At 40.0% G+C, this 8,960-nt stretch overlaps 1 long non-coding RNA gene across 2 annotated transcripts; it reads left to right on the top strand.

The window, feature by feature from the left end:
* Positions 1 to 5,058: 5,058 nt before the first annotated feature.
* LOC125514068 lies at positions 5,059 to 8,716 on the top strand. Of its 2 annotated transcripts, none has more exons than XR_007286254.1 (7): positions 5,059 to 5,593; positions 6,476 to 6,583; positions 6,670 to 6,765; positions 7,592 to 7,665; positions 7,756 to 7,850; positions 7,953 to 8,042; positions 8,490 to 8,716. It is a non-coding gene; the product is annotated as an uncharacterized LOC125514068 (long non-coding RNA). The 2 variants fall into 2 exon arrangements; XR_007286253.1 differs by having other exon boundaries at positions 5,060 to 5,593; positions 8,485 to 8,716.
* The last annotated feature ends 244 nt before the right edge of the window (positions 8,717 to 8,960 follow it).

Raw genomic sequence — 8,960 nt, 5'->3', positions numbered from 1 at the left:
CGTGCTATCGGTTCCAAACCACTGCACCACCGCATTTTAGCTGACACAGGGTAAGAGGAAACTCTTTAGTAGTCTCAACGTTCGCGCTGGGCCAAAGCCCATTTCCGAAAATGGGATCTCCTATACCGCGCGCTCTATTTCCTACTCTCCTCTCCTTTGGGAAGCCCATATACGGCGCCCTGTTTTCTTAATTTATAATTGAAAAAAGATTGTGTATTCAAAAAATGTTATATAAATTTAAAAAATGTTTTTGAATTAAAAATCATTCACAACTTTTTAGAAAATTTTCAGAAAATTGAAAAATATTGGTAAATTACAAAACAATATCAATTAATAAAATTCTTAGGGATTCAAAAAAAGTTCATGCATTGCAAAAATATTCATCAAACCCCAAAAATGTTCATGAATTTCAAAAAGGTTTCCCAATTTTTTGATTTTTGTTTTAAATTTTTCATGCCTATTTCGAAATGCGATCAAAACGGCGGGCATTACCGTTCCTAGCTAGTGGTTCAATCTTGATTTTTTTTTTCATATTTCTCTGATTAAATATATATTTATGTACCTAGAAACGACTTTTGGAAAAATAAAAAGCAAACTATGAGGCAGCTGCAGTTCAAATTTGATCCATTTCTGAGAGCACTTTTTTTAAAAAAAACTGTCGTATTGTAAGTTTGGGATTGGTCAATTATGCATTAAATATGGCCTAGTATTTTAGGAAATTGATTTGGTCCAATTTTACAATAAATATATTGTAGGTCCTTCACAAAAAAAACTCATTTCGGGCACTCGAAAAATGAAAAATGAATTTTCCGTGCAAAGAAATGAAAACTCCCTTAGGCAACATTGTTTAGAATCCCAAGATGCACCCTTGTGCACAATATGAGATCATTTGAACAAACTATGCCATGAATATGGCCATAAGATGGATCATTTGGCTTGAAAGCCATTAATCTTCACGCATGATAGCTCATTTCTGAGAACACTTTTTAAAAATAATTGTCGTATTACAAGTTTATTATTTTTACTGGAAACTTGGTCACATATAATGAAAGAATGCGAAGGTTTTCCAATTTTTTGAATTTGTTTTTGAATTTTTATGCCCGTTTCAAAATGCGATCAAAACGACGGGCTTGACAGTTCCTAGCTAGTGGTTGAATCTTGGAAAACTTTTGATGTTTCTCTAATTAAATAGATACTTATGTACCCAGAAATGATTTTTGGAAAAAAAATAAAGAGCAAACTATGAGGTAGCCACAGTTCAAATTTAACCCGCTTCCTGCTGAATCAGCGGGAATTTTTCTTTTTCATGAGAGGTGAATCAAAACTTTCGACACCCAACCATTTGGTCAATTGTGCATTAAATATGCCCTAGTATTTTAGAAAATTAATTTGGTCCAATTTTGCAACAAATATATGGTAGGTCCTTCACAAAAAAACCTCTTTCCGGGCACTCGATAAATGGAAAATGAATTTTCCGTGCAAAGAAAATGAAAACTCCCTTAGGAAACATTGTTTGTAATCCCAAGACGCACCATTGTGCACAATATGAGATCATTTGAATAAACTATGCCATGAATATGGCCACAAGATTGAGCATTTGCGTTGAAAGCCATTCATCTTCACGTATGATAGGTCGTTTCTGAGAACACTTTTTTAAATAATCGCCGTATTACAAGTTTATAATTTTTTCTGGTAACCTGGTCACACATAATGACAGAATGCGAAGGTTTTCCAATCTTTTGAATTTTTATGACTATTTCAAAATGCGGTCAAAACGGCGGGCATGACCGTTCCTAGCTAGTGGTTGAATCTTGGATTTTTTTGGTGTTTCTCTAATTAAATAGATACTTTTGTATCTAGAAATGTTTGTTGGAAAAAATAAAGAGCAAACTATGAGGCAGCTACAGTTCAAATTTGACCCGCTTCCTCCTGAATTAGTGGGAATTTGTCTTTTTCACGAGAGGTGGATCAAAACTTTTGACACCAAACCATTTGGTCAATTGTGCATTAAATATGGTCTAGTATTTTAGAAAATTGATTTGGTCCCATTTTGCAACAAATATATGGTAGGTCCTTCACAAAAAAACCTCTTTCTGGGCACTCGAAAAATGAAAAATGAATCTTTCGTGCAAAGAAAATGAAAACTCCCTTAGGCAACATTGTTTGGAATCCCAAGATGCACCCTTGTGCACAATATGAGATCATTTGAACAATCTATGCCATGAATGTGGCCATAAGATGGATCATTTGGCTTGAAAGCCATGAATCTTCACGCATGATAGCTCGTTTCTGAGAACATTTTTTTAAAATAATTGTCGTATTACAAGTTTATAATTTTTACTGGAAACTTGGTCACATACAATGAAAGAATGCGAAGGTTTTCCAATTTTTGATTTTTTTTTGAATTTTTATGCCTGTTTCAAAATGCGGTCAAAACGGCGGGCATGACCGTTTCTAGCTAGTGGTTGAATCTTGGAAAACTTTTGATATTTCTCTAATTAAATAGATACTTATGTACCTAGAAATTTTTGTTGGAAAAAATAAAGAGCAAACTATGAGGCAGCTACAGTTCAAATTTGACCCGCTTCCTGCTGAATCGGCGGAAATTTGTCTTTTTCACGAGAGGTGGATCAAAACTTTTGACACCCAACCATTTGGTCAATTGTGCATTAAATATGGTCTAGTATTTTAGAAAATTGATTTGGTCCAATTTTGCAACAAATATATGGTAGGTCCTTCACAAAAAAACCTCTTTCCGGGCACTCAAAAAATGGAAAATGAATTTTCCGTGCTAAGACAATGAAAACTCCCTTAGGCAACATTGTTTGGAATTCCAAGATGCACCATTGTGCACAATATGAGATCATTTGAACAAACTATGCCATGAATGTGGCCACAAGATTGAGCATTTGGGTTGAAAGCCATTCATCTTCACACTTGATAGGTCGTTTCTGAGAACACTTTTTTAAGTAATCACCGTATTACAAGTTTATAATTTTTGCTGGTAACCTGGTCACATATAATGACAGAATGTGAAGGTTTTCCAATTTTTTGATTTTTTTTTGAATTTTTTATGCCCGTTTCAAAATGCGGTCAAAACGGTGGGCATGACCATTCCTAGCTAGTTGTTGAATCTTGGATTTTTTTGGTATTTCTCTGATTAAATAGATACTTTTGTATTTAGAAATGTTTGTTGGAAAAAATAAAGAGCAAACTATGAGGCAGCTACAGTTCAAATTTGACCCGCTTCCTACTGAATCGGCGGAAATTTGTCTTTTTCACGAGAGGTGGATCAAAACTTTTGGCAGCCAACCATTTGGTCAATTGTGCATTAAATATGGCCTAGTATTTTAGAAAATTGATTTGGTCCAATTTTACAACAAATATATGGTAGGTCCTTCATAAAAAAACCTCTTTTCGGGCACTCAAAAAATGGAAAATGAATTTTCCGTGCAAAGAAAATGAAAACTCCCTTAGGCAACATTGTTTGGAATCCCAAGATGCACCATTGTGCACAATATGAGATCATTTGAACAAACTATGCCATAAATGTGGCCACAAGATTGAGCATTTGGGTTGAAAGCCATTCATCTTCACACTTGATAGGTCGTTTCTGAGAACACTTTTTTAAGTAATCACTGTATTACAAGTTTATAATTTTTGCTGGTAACCTGGTCACAAATAATGACAGAATGCGAAGGTTTTCCATTTTTTTTGAATTTTTTATGCCCATTTCAAAATGCGGTCAAAACGGCGGGCATGACCGTTCCTAGCTAGTGGTTGAATCTTGAAATTTTTTTGGTGTTTCTCTGATTAAATAGATAATTTTGTAACTAGAAATGTTTTTTGGAAAAAAACAAAGAGCAAACTATGAGGCAGTTACAGTTCAAATTTGACCCGCTTCCTACTGAATCGGCGGGAATTTGTCTTTTTCACGAGAGCTGGATCAAAACTTTTGACACCCAACCATTTGGTCAATTGTGCATTAAATATGGCCTAGTATTTTAGAAAATTCATTTGGTCCAATTTTGCAACAAATATATGGTAGGTCCTTCACAAAAAACCCTCTTTTCAGGCACTCGAAAAATGGAAAATGATTTTTCCGTGCAAAGAAAATGAAAAGTTCCTTAGGCAACATTGTTTGGAATTTCAAGATGTACCCCTGTGCACAATATGGGATTATTTGAACAAAATATGTCGTGAATGTGGTGTGGGGCAGTGATGCGTGGCGCCGCTGGCAGCCGGGTAGTGGCCACCAGTCATGCGTGGCGCCGCAAGATCGTCGTGGTTTGCAGCAGAAGGTGATGCTGCAATAGTCAATGGTGATGCAACAGAGCATCGCCGGGGACCGCCGGTGCTGTGATCCAACATCGTCGGGACCGACGGAGTTGTAATGAAGCAGTGTCGGGCCGCTAGTGTTTTGATTTTCTAGCTTAATTGTATACGGTTGTGATCTTGATATTTTAATTAATTGTAAATAAGTTGTGAACTAATATTTTTGAAAAAAGTTGTGGTCCTTTTTACAAGACAGATTTGTAGATTTTCTTAAAAAACTTAAAAAATGTGGGTCCAAATTTTAAAGATTCCGGCACAAAACAATTGATCAGTGAAAAGCAAGAAACCACAATCACACGGATCACCCCGTCCGAAGCGACCTGAGCCATTCATCACACACCCATCAACGGTGAAGCGTCTTCCGAGAAACCCGAACCCTAACCCACCTACCCACCCATTCCCTAGATCCGATCGAGGCACCCCGCCGCCCCCGCCTTCCTCTCCCTCGTCTCATCTTTCTCCCAGATCCGATCGAAGCACCGTCGCCACCCTCACCCAGCACCGCCGACCTCTCCACCATCTCCTCCCCGTCCCCCATCGTGCCGCCATCCACCTCGTCGCCTCTCATCTCCTCCCTCCCCCTCCCTCCCCCACCTTCCCCTTTCGCCCCTCCTTCCCGGTCCCCGACGGCGCCCGCATCGGCCCCGGCGTCGCCACGCTCCACGCTGTCGCCTCCCTCGCCCGCCACCTTGTCTCCCAGGTCAGGAAGCCCTACCTCGCTCCGCCTTTCCCTCGCCTTCTCGCGCAGTCAGTAGATTTCTGCTCCCTTGACCTGAATTTTGACATCTGAACTCAATTTCTCTTGCAGGCCACCAAGGAAGAGATCGCCGAATTCCTCCCCGAAGCGACCGGCTCCTCCGCCGATGACGTCCCGCTAGCATCCGTGGTGCGCTTCATGGCCACCAAGCACGTGCTGCTGCTGCACGTCGGCAGCGACAGCAAGAGGGTTCCGTGGGCGAACCCCATGGGGAAGGCCTTCCTGCCGGTGCCTTACCTGGCCGGGGACAACCCGGACGGGCCTGTCCCGCTGCTCTTCGACCACATCAGGGGGGGTCCATCGCAAGGCGATCATTCAAGACCGGCATCGGCAAGTCCAACCTGCTCTCCCGCTTCACCCGCAACGAGTTCAGCCTCGAGTCCAAGTCCACCATCAGGGGGGTCGAGTTCGCCACCCGCTCCCTCTAGGTCGACGACAAGGTCGTCAAGGCCCAGATTTGGGACATCGCCGGTCTTCCTATTCCCGTCTGTTCGGCAGCAGGTAGATTCCCCTTCCCCTTGAAGCGTATGTGTGTGTGTGTGTGTGTGTGCTGTGGGGCTTTTGTTTGTTGGATCTCGCTGCCGAATTATGCTGCGTGCTGGCGCGGCTGCGCGCTGAAGTGTAGGTGTAGGTTCAGTCGGTCCTGCTAATGGATCATAGCATCGGCTGGTTACGAATCAGTTGGCTGTACGACTTGGGGACTTGCATAGCTAGAATCGCATGATCTGATTGGTGCTGTTTTTGGTCCTGGAAATGCCCCCCTTATAGATTTAGCTTAGTACACTATGATCATGTAGTCTGTGTAGGCTTATTACTCTGTGTGGTTTTATCTTGCCACTTCAGTGAAGATCAGGGATTCACCGGCAACGGAGTTAGTTCTGATATTTCAATTGTAACAGTTGTTACATTTCTCATGTTTGATTCCTGTTCTGGAAGTCCAGGTAACTTAGAAAGTACGTCCTATCATGATCGATTCCTTCTCAGTTAGTCTCCGGGGGAAACAATATGCTATTTTTTCCACATCTGGGAATTCTATTAGTTTTGCTTTTGCCAATGGCGCAAACCGCACAAAACCATAGCATAGCATTTGAAAAAGCGATGTACTCTTAACCGTATGCCTGTACAGACTGCCGGTCATGTACTCTGTTTCACAATTTTGATTTCTGCTCCGGTTACACGCAGTCAGTCTTCCAAGGTCTGTTGTGCGTCCTGCTAGTGTTCACAGCGTTCCAAGTTCATGGGGGTCTTGTTTATTTGTTCATGTGATGATTCTTATACACATTTCATAGTTTCTTCTACATATGCGCTACATTTTGGGTAAATCCTATGCAGATTATGAAGTAACTTTGGTGCCTCGTAACCATCTTCTTCGTTCTTTTGCAGTTGTGGAGACCATGGATGGGACTATCGCAGAAGCACCATTTTGCCTTTTTCTATTAGATGCCTTTGGATTGTTTGGCATCAGACCTTGTTCAAGGAGATTTGCTTTTGGTAGATGCAGAGTATAGATTAAGTATTCAATAAAATTCACCACATGAGTATACTACTTAATAGCCAATTTTCGTGGTCAAATTCAGCCCTGGATGCAAATGGACATCATGATTCTGTTATGTGCCGAGGTCTATGGTCAAATTCTCGATTGGTGTGGAACACCATGGACAGGGCAAAATCAGGTCCAATTTTTTTCTTGAATAGCCTACTGTCTTCACTGGACGATTTTTCTTTTCTTCTTTGACCCAGTTGATTGTATGGCACTGAAATATAAATATTTGTTTGCTCGTCCTCCCCTTTGGAAATTCATACCATGCCTGGAAATGTTTGATTGACCATCTTCTTCTTATTGATCCATAAAAACTTGACATTTTTGTTGTAAAAACATACCTGTATATATGTTGATAGTCTAGTAAGAACTTGTTGTGTCTGGGTTTGTGGATCTTAAAAAATATATCATCTATGATTTTATCCTTGAACTATTGCTATGGCGATAAATGCCCATGCGTACCTTTGTTGTCACTTTTTAGGGTGTGCGTAGTTTGTTAATTCAGGTAACTACATGATATCTTTACTCGTACAAAATGCCCAGTTGTTCTTGTAAATATAGGCGTGCCTACCATCGCCCCATCGGCACCATCACCAAACAGATAAGGGCTCTAGCCTCTTCTTATGACAAGAAAAATAGGCACTGTTACCTGTTTGCATCTCAGATTGCATAATATTGGAGGAACATGCTTAATTGGCCTGTGCATTTGGCAGATATAGTAGTGTTTGTTCCGCTACTAGCATCCTGTACTTTTTAGTTGGTATTTGGTATTATATATTTTTCTTCTAGCCTAGAATTATTCATTTCAGATCTTGTTACATGATGTGTCATGTATATGACTAGTACTACTATTTCTGCATGCTTATATGTTTGTGCATTGACTAGCTTAACTAGCACAGTAGTGTTCTGTTGAAATTTGAGGCATATCTTTGTTCATAAGTGTCTTTGTTCCCATGCAGTGTGCTTTGAAACGTAGGGCGAATCTTGTGGAGGAGTAGGGCAAATCAGACATTGTCTCGCTTGTGCCGCTGTGGTAAAAACAGAGCACCACTCTTACTTGATGTGCATGTGTTAATACCGCAAAATGATTGAGATCTGTTTGACTTTTCTCTTCTTTGTGTAGATAACATGCTGAATGTTGGTCATGCGACTGTGTATGAATCTTATGTACATGTATATTATCAGGCATTGTTTAATGCTGCTGAGGGTGTAACAGAGGTGATGTTTGTACTACTGTTGAAACAAATAGCCGAGGAAGTCACAATGTTCTTCTGTTAAGCCATTGTCTCATGTACTTACAAATTTCTGGTTGACGTGTAGTGTTTCAACCAACTGCAGAAAAATCAGTTTGATGTATGGATGCTTCATGCGGTGGTAGCTAATGATCTCTGTACTGATGACAGTTTTGTGGTAAGTGTACTGCGGTAAAATGCAGATGTTGATTATTTCCTCGACCATGGTTGTGATGTGCTTGGTTTTAGTGGTCCTGATGTATGAGCCTACTTTTCCCGTTTCTTGCTGTTTTAGGATATCATGTCCGATTTCAATGTTGGGTCGATCGAGTTGTCGATTTTCTCACCCTGGTCATACCATAATATGTTACTGTTTAGTCATGTATGCATCTCCATCTTGCAAGCCTGCCATACATGATAGGATTAGTACTTATTAATTACTTATATGTGCTTGTAGAGAAGGATACAATTATTATTTAACCAGTCCAGATTTTGTACATTTGATGTGCTTAGAAGGGACACAGATCTCTACTCTTCTATATAATGTCATCCATGTTCTACCCATGTATTTTATTGGCAATCATTCAACTTTCACTCTATCTCACTACTAATTTATGTAGATCAGGATCTAATGTCGTCGAGGTGGCTGCTGCTCTTACCGAAGATCAGAAGAATCTGGATATGTGCACCAAGTTTTAGTTGATGTTGCCACCAAGTTTTGGTGCATGTGTATTTGTTTTTTGATTGTATTTGGATCGTGCAGTATGTGCTATTGTACATGTGGTATTGTGAGTTTCATTGATCGATTTTTGGATTTGATCATTTAATTGAAAGAATGTTTTGATTGTTTGCTGTTGAAATGTGTAAATTTGAAATCTGTGAATGAAAAGGTTTGGATGTTCTATTGGATCAAATAATATTTGGGCTCTAAAAATGCTATGGCCCAAACAGTAGTGGACTGGAATGTTGTGCATTTATGAAAAAACGCCACAAAAAGGCTTAATGAAATGGACTGTGAAATGGCTAAGGCCTAGAAATAAAAAGGCCAAATTGTTGGGCTCGACCCATGTAGTTGACTCAAATTGAAAGAAAAAAA

This window comes from Triticum urartu, chromosome 6 (genome assembly GCF_003073215.2).
Source record: "Triticum urartu cultivar G1812 chromosome 6, Tu2.1, whole genome shotgun sequence".
NCBI lineage: Eukaryota > Viridiplantae > Streptophyta > Magnoliopsida > Poales > Poaceae > Triticum > Triticum urartu.
Note: the sequence above shows the minus strand (reverse complement) of the source record. Positions and strands in the feature narration are given on the sequence as shown.